Source organism: Ictidomys tridecemlineatus, unplaced genomic scaffold (genome assembly GCF_052094955.1).
Source record: "Ictidomys tridecemlineatus isolate mIctTri1 unplaced genomic scaffold, mIctTri1.hap1 Scaffold_185, whole genome shotgun sequence".
In the NCBI taxonomy this organism is placed as follows: domain Eukaryota; kingdom Metazoa; phylum Chordata; class Mammalia; order Rodentia; family Sciuridae; genus Ictidomys; species Ictidomys tridecemlineatus.
In genome coordinates, this window is record NW_027521597.1 from 376,576 (window position 1) to 383,487 (window position 6,912).

General features: G+C 61.6%; 1 long non-coding RNA gene across 1 annotated transcript; it reads right to left on the bottom strand.

Moving 5' to 3' along the window:
• Positions 1-1,831: 1,831 nt before the first annotated feature.
• On the bottom strand, positions 1,832-3,892 carry LOC144372891 (uncharacterized). The gene is made up of 2 exons (XR_013432721.1): positions 2,823-3,892; positions 1,832-1,981 (listed from the first exon to the last, which is right to left on the bottom strand). It is a non-coding gene; the product is annotated as an uncharacterized LOC144372891 (long non-coding RNA).
• Positions 3,893-6,912: the final 3,020 nt, after the last annotated feature.

The following is a 6,912-nucleotide window of genomic DNA, read 5'->3' on the forward strand; positions in this document are numbered from 1 at the left end:
CCCTGCCCAAGCCCACAGCTGGACCCCCCTGAGAGGCGGGAATCGGCTCTGTGCCACCTGGAGGCTCCAGTTGGGGCCCGAGGGCACTGGGAAGCAGCTGGTGAGCTCACCCACTTCCAAAGGGACACTCTGGGCTACAGAGACACTGATTCCCAGAACCCCGTGGCAGGCTCTTCTTGTCAGTGTGGGCAAGGAGTGGCAGCTCTGCAGGACCTGCAGGGCCACAGCACACCCTCCTGGTGCCCAAGGGCTGCTCTGAGTGGAGAGGAGTGTGCTGGAGGCCAGTGAGGCTCCACCGGCCTTCTCTCTCTCCTTTCAGAGATGCCAGCTGGGGCTTCGGGGCACGGCAGCCAGGCTCCAGAGAGGTCCACCGACCCCATCCAGCGGCCCTTCTCCACAGTCAGCATTGCTCTCCGCCACCAGGGAAACACACTGACAGAGCACCTGGGTGAGGAAGACCAGGGGGACGGAGGGCAGCAGCAGCAGTACTGCTCTGCAGGCTCGGGATGCCACCCTAGGGCCACACGCTGGTTCAAGAACGAGCAGGCGGCTGGCGGGATGGAGAGACCCCGAGTCCCAGCTCAGGCCTTGCTTTTGAATAAACATGAGGGAGGGAGGCCCCGCCTCTACAGTAGGCAGAAGGAAGATCCAGCCTCCACACCAGGGCCTGAGGTCCCGCCCACGGCAGGCAGCCGCTAACTGGGAGGCATAGCCTTGTCTCTCCCCTGGTGGCCACAGCTGTCAGGTATCATGTGCACACACGTGGGCACCTGTGTGCACACTCATGAGTGTGCTCAGAGCTGCAAACACACTAAGGGCTTCCCCTCGTGTGCATCCGAGGGCCCATCTCAGTGGGTCCCACACACAGGCCAGCTAGGATGTGCTCTGTCGCACTCCCAGGCCCGAATGGCTGTGCAGGCCCAGAAGAGCCTTGAGCCCCAGGCTTAGTCTCCAGCTTGAGGAGCGCCCCGGGGCCGGGGGCAGAGAAAGGCTTCAGCCAAGGAATCCGATGGAGGGTCTGCCTGGGTGGAACAGGGAGAAGCCACACTGGCCACCTGGGAATGCAGGAGGTGGCAGGGACCCAGGCCAAGGGGACGGCTTAGGAGGAGGCATGGGATGAATCATGGACCATAGCAGAGACTCTTCCTCACTCACTAAGGCCCAGGCCTCCGGGGCAGGGTGGCTGAGGCCGGCCCGCGATCCCTGGGAAGACTCACTCAGCTCACAGACTCCAGGGACGCTTGCTCAAGACCAGGGGCTGTTCCACCATGGGACGCCACGGTGGCTCTCCCAGATGGAGGTGCTGGTGGCCAAGATTCTGCCTCCAGTGCTCTTGATCCAGCCTCACTCCCCAACCCCAGGGCCCTGGTGCAGTCCTTCCCTGTTCTCTGTCATTCTGATCCCTCCGTGGCTGCCTCCTGCATCTACTGACCCCACCTCGATCCAGCAGGAGGCCCCTCTCCAAAGCACAGCCCTGTCCCAGAGCCTCCTCCTGCCATGCATGGCCCTGGCTGCGGGTAACTGGGGCCCTGGGAGCCCTCAGGGCAGGCGCAGTGGGGTGGGATGAGTGGGGACCAAACTGGGAAGGGGAGATGAGCCATCCCATCTTGCAGCTCCTGGGGCCCCTACCCTAATGGGGTGTCCACATGGAGGGCCAGGCTTACTCCAGAAGGTGCACATGGGCAGCAGGAGCCACCCCTGCTCAATATGCAGAACTCAGCACTAAGCTCTCACTTTCAAGCCACCAGCTTAATGGAAAAGAGAAATATCTCCGTTTCAATTAACGTGAATTAATGCATTAAGAATAAATCACCAATAAAACGAGAAAACATCAAGGAGCACACCTTTAATCATAGAGCAGGTAACTGCCAAATTGGCCGGTCCATTCCAACCTGAATAAAAACCGCCTCTGGGGAGGCTGGGTGCGAGTGTCCAGCAGGAGAGGGACCTGGTGCGAGTGTCCAACACAGCTCACAATTTTCTTTTGAAAAACACAAAGAAAAAAGAAAAGTTAACTTATAAACGGACACACGCTGGGGGCTCCCAGAAGCACCACACGGTGTGGAGGGTGGTCCCCAGATGGTCAGCTCGGCCCCAATGGCTCCTCCAGGTGAGTGGGAGTGACCTCCCGAGGTAAGAAGCCCAGGTGGGGTCAGAGCAGGAGGGTGCCAGGGCCATTAGAGGGCATGCGGTGGCTGCAGCCTGGGGGAAGGCCCTGCGTCCCCCATGGGTGTCGTGGTAGGAGGCCATCACAGAGATCCCGCTAGTCACAGCCACTGACTGAGGGGCCACCAGGAGCCCGGAGCAGACAAAGCTCAGGTCTGAGCCAGAGCTACGTTCCCTCCACCCTCACACATGGTGGCCAAGTGACGAGTCCACCCAGACCTCAGAAGCAGCCCCAGCTGGAGCAAGTGTCCATGTACACACAGCACAGGACCTGGAGAGGGCAGCCTGGGCAAAGGTGGCTCCGAAGGCAATGCCTGTGGCCGCTTTATGAGGCAGGAGGGGGACAGCCATGTGGGGTGGGCAGAGAACGGAGTGATGCGGTCACAAGCCAAGACCAAGGTCTGCTGGCAGCCACCAGGGTCAGGGACAGGGCTGGGGGCAGGGTCTGGGATGGATTCTCCTCTGAAGGCTCCAGAAGGGACAGCCCTGCTGACATTGAGCTGGTACTTGTGACCTCCAAACACATGGGAGGATGAAGTCCTGTGGCGCAGGGACACACAGGCACCTCTCCATGCCCATGTTCACATGGACTGCAGGCCCCGCAACTTCCCTGGGCACTGAGGTCTCTTCACCCTGCGCCCGTCCTGGACACTTACTGCAACCTGAGAGCAGAACTCCCAGCAGCCACGGGAGGCCCCGGGAGGCCCCGTCGGCATCTCTGCTGCCTTTGTGTGCAGCAGGTGCTCAGTAGCTCCTCAATAAACACGGTCACCCACTGCAGTGTCTCCTGAGCCTCAGGCACGCGGTGACCCCGCGATTGCACCATCCCCATGCATCATTACTGTAAAAAAGACACTTTCCATCACCCTGTAAACAGAGCCAGCACCACTGCCATAAATAGAAGGTAACCATAAAAGTAAATACACAGCTATTAAAATGAAAAATGCCCATCCGCGTCCGCATAAAGCCATCTTCCAGGCCAACGGCAGAGCGTGCCCTCGGTGTGGGAAGTGCTGGATTTATGGGTGGAAGAGCATTAAGAATCCCCAGGCTGTCCACCCCACCACACCCCGATCTTCTGGGGATACCAGGTCTGCCTTTACCCCAACTCCAGGACAGTCACGTCTGCAGAGTCCCCTCTCCCCAACCAGAAATCCTGTCTTCACCTTCACTGTGATAGAGCACCTGCCCCCAGGGTCCTTTGAGGCCAAGGCGGGAACTGAGTCCAGCCCAGTCCCCAGCAGGGGCCTGGAGGCCCCACACACTTGCAGAGCCCAAGGGGCTCACTGGCCCGGTCATCTGCAGGCTCTGACACAGGTGCAGCACGGGAGCCCTGAGGCCTGAGACCAGGCTGTCTGCAGGGCTCTTCCAGCCCCTGGTGGCCCAGGGTCCCTTCACGGCTCACTCAGACTCAGCTCCTCTTCAGGTGCCCCGTGTGTGTGTGTGTGTGTGTGTGTGTGTGTGTATGTGCGCGCGCGCATATGCACTCTCCTCTTCCAAGGCCTCGTCACTGAATTTTGGCCCCTAACCAGGACCACCTCATCTGGAGACCCTTCACCACGTCTGTGGAGACCTTTCTTCCTAAGGACAACAGGCTCTGAGTTCTCCAGTGCACCTGTCCTTGGGGACCACCCAGTGACCCCAGAGGCGTCCACTCAGACACACAGACCCTGTTCCCGGTTCACCTTTCCAGACACACGGTCTCAGGGAACCCACCCCCAGCAGCCCACCCCTGCCACCTGCCCCCGGCACACAGCCTGGCATTCAGCAGGCCATCAGTACATGCGTGCCACACGGAGGCCAGCATGTCTATCAAGGTTGTCCCCACAGCAACGGGCAGGAGGAGCAGGAAGCTGTCACTGTGCAGGCGTTCCCGGGGGACAGGAGGTCTGAAGACAGATTCTGTGTCTCTGCAAAGCGAGGAGTTATTTATAAGCGAGGTCTTGGGCTCTTCTATCAGTGAAGCGAATCAGAGGGCTGGCTCGGCTGCCTCTGTCATCGGGGAGAAGGGAGGTAATTGGCTAATAAAATCTGCCTGAGAGAGGAGGCAGAAGTTGGCTTTGAAAAGAGTATTTTAGAGGCTGTGCGACCTCTTCTAAATATACCTGGGAGGATCACGTGTGCCAGGCGCCACGCAGTCCGTCCGGGGACAGGTCTTCCTGCAGGCACCTGATGCTTCCACCAGCACCTCTCAGAGGCCACTGGCCTGCCCCGACCCGGGGCTCACTGGAGCACCCTGCCCGGCCTTGCTCGGCCCTAAGCAGGCGGGTGACAGGGTGGGGGCAGGTCATATCACCACAGCAGGAGAACAGCTCAGCACCTGGGGGTCTGCAGCCCCCCTGCATGAAGATGGGCTTTGAGTCCCACACGGGACCAGGTGAGGGAGGTGGACCCCAACTTGGGGGAGGGTATTCCGACCCTGCCTGGGACCCTCCCGTGGACCGCCCCTTCCCGAGACCCCCCCACACCTCAGCACAGCTTCACAGCATGTGGGGCCAAGCCCCCTCAGAACAAGGCCAGGAGAGGGTGCTGCGCTCAGCTCATGGGCCCTCACCTAGGCCCTGAGTTCCTGGCTCTGTCCTTGAGTCTCTTCAAGGATAAAGTCAAGAGACAGTCACTATCCCTGCAGGCAGGAAGGACCAGCTGAGGTCACAGCCAAGAACGTCCCCAGAGTCACCTGCAAGGCCATGCTCAGCCCCCAGGCTCTCCACCTTGGAGTCACCTGATTCTCCCGTCCCCCACCTCAAGGCAGACGGTGGCCTCAGTGAGCAGCCAGTCACCCTCTGGCTGAGACCCTGGTCCCTATGGAGCCCCAAGGTGCAGGTGACTCAGCCCGCCTGCTTCTTTGCAGGACACTATCAGCAAGGAGGCAGGTGGCCGGGGCCAGGGGCGGGGCCCCCGCTACCACTGGTCACAAGACACCACCGGACAGCACTGGCCTCAGTATTCTCTGAATTACAAGCAGAGAATAAAGTGATCAGCGCATACCGCTGGGCAGAGCAGCAAGCCAGCAAGGGAGGGGACATGGCCAGCAACCCCAGAGCTGGCTGGGGGCAGTGCCCAGCTGGGGTGGGCTGGGATCCCACTGTCCAAGCTCCACACGCACAGGCGTGCACCTGTCCTCAGGAGAAGCTGCTGATCAGCTGAGGGCTGCTGGAGCTCAGCCACCCTGGGGTCCACCCTGCCCCCCAGGTCACCCTGAGCATCCATGAATGACACAGTGACGCAGTCATTGCCTGCTTTCTCCAAAGACAAGGGGCCTCCGAGCTGGGAAGGGGTTTTGAAGCAGTCCCGTCAGCATCCTCAGACCTCTCAGGATCCCCAGAGGGGCTCGGGACACGCCGCTGTGCCCCCTCCTACTTCTCTGTGCTGGGCCTGGACAAGGGACCGGAGGCTGCAGGAAAGGCTTGGTGCCATCTGGGCCAACCAGGGGCACAGCAGAGCCGCACTGGGCTCCACGAGCACCCCGTGCAGGGGCCAAGCCAGGACCCAGGACTTGAGTGGGCAGCAGGAGTGACCTGGAGAAGCCAGGGTTTCCTGGAGAGACTCCCCCTCCCCCGGGCAAGCGTTTGCCAGTCCCTCTCCGGGGGGGAGGGGCCACCTCCAGCGCTGCTCCCTGGGCTCCAGAAAGACAGCTAGTGCCTGGAAAAGGCCAGCTCTCGAGGCTCCCACGAGGGCCTGCTGGAGGCCACCCTGCTGCCCAGCACCAGCCGACCGCAGGAACCTCAGGGCCCTCCTCCCAGCTGCCTGCAACAGCCGTGGCTGGACGCGGGGCTCACCGCTGTCTGAGCACTCCGTAACCAAGTAGCCACCTGGTCCAGAAGAAGCTGCGGCTCCTTCACCTGCCTGATACAGAGAGCAGGACACAGCCAGGTGGGCAGCAGGCCGTCCCAGCCACCCGGCCCGCCAGGCTCTCGTCCCATCCCTGCTTCTGACGTCTCCTGGTCTCCCTCCAGGAACAGGCCCTGCGCCCCAGTGTCACTCAGGCCCTGAAGTGGACCCTCGTGTTTGGCCCACCTTCCCCTCCTCCTTTCTGGGGAAGGTTCTGGAGGCCTGTCCACCTCAGGGACTCCCTGGTCCATGGAGGACAGGTCACCTGAGCAGACCTGAGTGCTGAGCAGCAGGGAGTGAGCACCAGGCCTTCCGGGACCCCCACCGGGGCCAGGAGGGGTGGCTGCCTGGTGAAGCCTGCACCACCAGGGCACCTGGGAAGGGGCTCTGACGGGACAGGGGGCCCAGCGCTCCCTGCTCTCACGAGGCTCCTCCGCTCCTGGGGTCCTGCTCCTCTGGGTGTGGCAGGAGCCCGCATCCAGCACCCTGAGTGCCACCATCTCCTCGACCCCAGCAGCACTGGGTCATCGGCCATGTGGAGTCCTCCAGCAATCCCTGACGAGACCCTCACAGCCTGGGGGACAGCACGCAGGGAAGCCCATTCACCTCCCCCCTCACAGCAACCTGAGCTTCACCTTCTGTCCACTTCTGGGTCTGGGCCTCGGGGACTTGGGCCAGTCCTCTGACCTCACAGGCCATACCAGTTCCACCCATGAAGATGGAGCACCCACCTTCCCCCTGAGCACAGCACAGCCACTCTGGTGTGCAGAACCTTCTAGAACCCAGCCCACACAGTAGCAGGCACAAGCTGAACCCTGGGAGCAGAGAGTGGGGCCAATGTGGGTCCACCTCGGCCATCCTGCTCCACCACGAGAGGTGCGGCCAGGGGGGGTGGGCAGGCAGTGTGATGGGGTG